Raw genomic sequence first — 6,338 nt, 5'->3', positions numbered from 1 at the left:
TGTATTTGACAAACAAATGTATTCATAAATCTGACAAAGGTAATTAACACTGCATGAACAAAAGGAAACGCTAATATAAAGCAACTAAATCCTTTTTATGAAGGTAGCATAACAAATCAGCTCACTAAGACATTCTTATAATGATTTAAACTGTAGAAAACTTTATGTTCTCTAAATGGATCCCCTCCAAGAACTAGAATTGCAGTTTAAATATATCTTACATGAATAAACAAAATAGAAACAACACTTAACAATAAGTAATTGGACCCTGCCCCCATTTTTAATTTTCATAGAACAAAAAGAAAAGATATTGTTCACCGGACTTCCCAGAGAAGAGACGTACATTTGAATAGTATGCTTTTTCCTAACAGAAAAAAAGCTTGGTAGTAAAGAACTTTAACACATAATTCAATAACAGGTTAATTCATTATTTGTCCTACTTCACACTGAAAAGACAAGCATTTCCAAATGCTTGCAGTAATTATCTGACTGTGTAATTTATGGGATATGTACATTTAAAAAATACTATACAAGAAGTTATTCCAAGAATCATAACCACATCAGCCTGCAATGGTATATTTGATGTCAAGAGTACCCTAGCCTGACACCCCAGTTACCTGAGTCACTGCCTGGTTCCTTTTTTGTCTGCTAATGTGTTTCTGGCCTCTGAAGATTTGGTGATAAAGTCACCATTCACTGGCTGAGAGCATCTCCAGGAACCATGACCACTTCACATCAATGATTGGTCATGGTACCTGAAATTAACCAATAATCAATGAATGAGAGACTTAATAATCAGATATAATTAATGAATAACCATTTGTTTTGGATCAGAGACAATAAAATATAATTCTTACAGTTAAATAGTTTACATGATGCCCATTTAAGGTAGTTTGCTCAGACACATTGAAGACCGCCAAGAATGTGCTCCATGTGTATATTTAAACACTGCATAAGATCTTCAGTTTTATGATCCCATATATTCTTGAAAGTAAAATATACTTGAGTAAACTGTAGAATGCAATAACCTTGGTATGAACAAGTCATGTGCTTGTCAGTTAGTTTTATCAAATGTTTATTTGAAATAGCTTGAAAACTTCAATTTGCATATTAAACTAAAAAGAGTGAACATGTGTAACGTTAATTATAGAGTTTCCACAATAGACAAATCAGTTAAATTCATGGAATTTGCTGTTTTTGAAGAAAACAGTTGCAGTCAATGAGAGTTCAGGGCACTGACTAATCCAAACATAATCTACTAATCTATGAAGTTTCTTTGAGTCTCCAATGTCAGAAGGTATTAGGAAGATATACCAAGCAGAGAGAAAATAAATAAATAATAGTGTTCTGCCATTTAGATTGTGTTAGAGTGTTCAATTACTAGATTAGATCAAATGTAACTCAAAAGTTCAAAATTGTACAAATAGATCAAATGTAAGACTCAAAAGTTCAGTTTTTTCACATATATCCATTGCTGTTCTTCCTTCAAAAGAAAAACATTGATGTATTTATCCAGTGGTATATATTAGCCTTAAATAAAGTAATTAATTGGCTATGAAAATAGTTATTTATCAATTTCATATTATTCAGTACCTATGTGAACGTATATATTTTCCATGAGGCCCATTCCTTTATATCACATTCATTAGTAGGATTACATTTGTTTCTAAAATTCTACATCTATTTCCCAAGTAACCTGAATTGTGTGACAGACATTTACACTCTGACCCTTGCATGCCTCAACAATTGTCTAATGAGACCACACATAATGATGAGAGACTAGTGAGTTCCTGTAACCGTTTAATCTTTATCTTGTTTTCCATATCTTCAGTGTGATTAGGATACATGTTTATTGCAGAACTGTCAGCTGTCCAGTATCTGAGGTTTGTCATAGTCATCTCTACATGGTTTCTTGTCCATTGCAATAACAATTTGCTCATTTGGTCTGTCTTTTACTACATACACAAAAGGAAGTCGCATAGCACGAACACTTATTAATTGAAAGTTGGCAGAGGTTAGATATATAATATATACAATGTAATGGTATCAGAGAGCTAGCTTTTGGAATTTATCATTTATAGTTCTTTAAAGTGCATCAGGGTAAATTAATTAAAAGTGACTTTTAAGGAAGTTCAAAAGCATTATTGACTGAATTATTCCATTAAAGCTCTTGCTTTTGTTTAATTGTTTTTTCTTTTAATTCTAGTTACTGTCAGACACGAAGGCACACATGTTTGTCCTCCTTAATGTTGGTCATTAAAATGTACCAATAGTTAGGATGAAGTGTCAATACAAACAGTGGGAAACATCAGAAATTCAAAATGAATTCAAAGTGAATTTCAACTTGTAGTCCAAAAAAGCTGAACTTAGCTAGCAAGTTTAGCTGACTTCGAGAATTTTTACAATTCACCCATTTTGACTTTTAGTTAGAAATTCACTTTGAATTCCAGATATTTCTCACTTTAGTGAATAACCATGAAATATACACACAAAATACTCAATAATTAAAACTGAAACTTATTGTCTAACGAAAATACTAAAAATGTTGTACTAAAAGTACTTTTTAATGTGATAACATACATGTATGTTTCCAGATTCTTACACAAGCCACTTAACTTTATATTTCATAGATATTATTTCTGATTACCATTTTCTAAACAGGTGACTTTTTGAACATGTAGCGGAATGCATTAAGCCTGTCCTGTACCATTACTATGTAACTGTGTGTAGCGGAAACCCTGTTGTTGGCTGTCCCCTCCCTGTATTGTTTCATTGCCCTCACCTACCCTACCTTGTCCCTAAAGACAAATACTGTTCCTGGCCCTTGGATTACTTCGGAGCAGTGTTGCAACTTTGAATGGGCACTTCGGATACAGTCGAAGTGCCAAAGTAGTCGAAGTTGTCGAAGTCGTCAAAGTGAACGGCATCGAACAAAGCACCACGTGGCAGCGGCCATTTTAACGTCGAACACCGCCGACCCTTACCATCGCCGCCACTTCGACACTTCGACTAAAGTCGAAGTACCGGCCACACTTCGAACGGGACTTAGCCGTTTTTATGTCAGAAATTGACCAACCGCACAGCCCAAATCCATGGAACTGTTTTGGGAAGGAAAATGTGCTTGCGGTCGGTCATAAAGGGACCTCCAGCTAACTTTTTGTCTACTGGAGGGATTGGGATGATTTCTGAGAGTGTTCCTAATTGAAGTATGCTGATTAAGAAAATGTATGTTTTATGTTTGTGACACGAATATTGTAGAAGTTATAAATATTTTGTAAAAGTTATGTTTTTACTGTATGAATAAGTGGATTACCTCTCAGGCTAAGGGGAGGGAACCTGTGGGTAGCAACCGTTATGCTATTGGCTATTTTACACCTCCCCTGTGGGCGGTCTTATATGTGGAAGATGGAAATAAAAGCCAGGCTGGATGTGCCAGCCAGTAGTTCTGCTCCTGATACTGTGTGTCGTCCAGTTATTGGGATATTGCTGTATTGTTTTACCTGCTGGAAGTACTACTCTATGGATCTATAATAATTGTTCCTGAGCCTCACTGGGATCTTAAGTGGAGAATAGCTGTGGGACATCAGCTCTCCGCTACAGTACACTTTTTTATAAACTTCTTTTGTGAAGACTCTTTTGGTCAAAACACAGACAGTAAAGGTTCTTTACAATGGCCTAACACACAGAATTGTAACCATGTCACATTTAAAAAAAATAAATGATTATGAAAATGGATAATAGGTTTCTGCACATGAGACTTTTATTTTATTTTCCTGTTGACATTATTCAGTTATTTGTAAAAAAAATTTTTTGTCAAAGTCATATAATGCTCTCAAATCTAGGATTCTTAGGGATCAGTGCATTAACAATTTTAGAGATTGCTCAACCAAAACATCCTTCTTTCTCATTAAAGCAATTAGACATACAATGAAAATATGTAGTGGCCTACGTTATATTCATTATGCCTTCTCCTGACCAGATCTATTGGTTACTGTCAAAACTACTCTGGAGTTCAACACACCAGTGCTCTAGTTTTTGTGTCCCTATTCCTCTTTATAAAACCCCTAGCAAACATTGCACTTCCCTTTGCTTCACCAAGTTCTCTCTGCTTTCTCATCTCAAAAACTCTTACCTTACTTTCTCCTTCTACTAATTTTCTCTTGTTTCCCTGCAGCTGAAACAGACTTCCTTATCATAACCAAACTATCTTGTCATAAACAATAAACCAATGATCACTTTTCATTTTCACACAGTTCTTGAAATACACCTTAGGGTAGACAAAGCTCCAGCCCGTAAACTATTTGGCAGACATGTACAGTTTATGTGACACATAGATTACACTTACATAGTTACATAGTGTGACAAACTCCACTCTCAAAGTGAGTTTGCCACAAGCTCTTGGAGAAGCCTGCTTGCCAGCTTCCTGCCCACAGACTATGGGCCCTGCAGGGAAACCTGTAAAAGACTACCAGACTTGACCGACTCTTAGCACTGATTTCCCTGGAACTGTTTTGGGCATAGGACCATGTGCACGGTTGGTCAAATCTATAACTTCCAGGAAATTCCTGAACAGTTGAATCTGGGTGATTATTGGATATGTTGTTCACCCAAAACTTTTATGGGGTTGTATGTGTTTTGGAGGTACTTTTTGGGGTTTCATAAAATTTTATGTTTTTCTGTGCTTGAAGATAATTGGGTTAGATTAGTACAGTTCCTGATTCAATTATCTCCCAAGCACAGAGGAGGGATTCTATTGTTTGTGTATGGGAGTGTCTCACTGTATGACTCGGTTTTTATTGGTTTATTCACTTTGTGTCCCTCTGCCCATCAAGGTCCACCTGGGTGTCACCCATGTTGGGAAACTTGCATAAAAGGCCAGTGTGCCTCCATTAAAATTCTATTCCAGCTTGCACTCCAAAACTGTGTGTCGTCCTGTTATTGGAGGGGAAGAAGATTTACTCCTTTCAGCTTGCAGGGGATTCAACCGGGGAAAGTCCTTGTAAGGACTAGAGCTAATTCCCCATTCGGCTCAAGGAAGGAGAGGTTCCAGGGCCCCAGTCAAGCCACGGCGACTGTGGGCAGAAGTGCTGTGGTTTGTCCCCTGTTCCAGCTAGTAAGCGGTCCTTGGCAGAGGTACCCAGCCGGGGTACAGGGAGCGCCGTTACACATAGTTACATAGTTACATAGCTGTTGATCCAAAAGAAGGCAAAAAAATCCAGTTTGAAGCACTTCCAATTTTGCAACTGTGATGAACTGAACCTCGTCACTGGTTCTTGAAGGAGCCTGTTTGCCAGCCTCCTGCCCTGTGACTATGGCCCCTGGAATCCCAAAGCGATTGGAAGTGGCACTTCGAATTACCGAACAACCGCACAAACCAGAGACCACCCTGGAGTTTGTTAACACCTATTAACAACTTGGAATGTTTCTCACCGCAGTGTACTAATTGTTCGTCTGGGTGGCAGCAATTCCTATGGACAACCACGAGGTGGCGACCATCTTGTTCGCATTAACACAGGCAGCAGTGTTTGGGCGTGAATCTCCTGGAACTAAAATTGGATACAGAAACTCCCGAACACTGCTGGACTTCCATATTGCCTGCGTTCCGTGCTATTCAACGTAGAAGGGCACTGTTCAGTGAGATCATTTGTCTGGATGAGGGGAATAAGCTCCAGGGTAAGACCATTGACTATGTTCAGTAGTTTGCTCGTTTTCAAACTACCAAACTAGACCGACCACAAGCCCTGATTCTTTGGAACTGTTTTGGGCATGGGACCATGCCTATGGTCGGTCAAATATGTTAGTTCTATAATATTCCTGAACCCCTGAACTGAACTGGGTGATTTTTGGATACATTGGTCACCCAGATCAGGGCTATCAGGCGATGTAACATTTGTGGGGTTTTCTTTATTTTTTTAGGGAACTTTTGGGATGTTTTAAAAAAAGTATGTTTTTTCTATGCTTGGAGATAAATGGATTAGAATTAGTACAGTTACTGATCCATTTATCTCCCAGGCAGAGTGGAGGGATTGTGAGCATTGTGTGGGAGTGTCATGCCTTGTAACCTTATTGTTATTGGTCTGTAAAGTTGCAAATCAGTCCCCTACAAGGTCCCTGTGGGCGTACCCCTTGCATGGGGATTGCCATGTAAGGCCAAGTGTGGCTCACATTAAACTGAGATTCGTTTACCCCTTCATGAAGTCTTGGCTCATGTTTGGGGGATTGGAGAACTACATTCACAATACTCCCCTGAGTATAATCACTCGCTCTTCTAAGAGCTGTTCCTTCTATGCTCTCTGGACTAGGAGAGGTCTACCCTCTTGAAGCTGGATTCTGGTCTT

This window comes from Pelobates fuscus, chromosome 2, assembly GCF_036172605.1.
Source record: "Pelobates fuscus isolate aPelFus1 chromosome 2, aPelFus1.pri, whole genome shotgun sequence".
Lineage (NCBI taxonomy): Eukaryota > Metazoa > Chordata > Amphibia > Anura > Pelobatidae > Pelobates > Pelobates fuscus.
Note: the sequence above shows the minus strand (reverse complement) of the source record.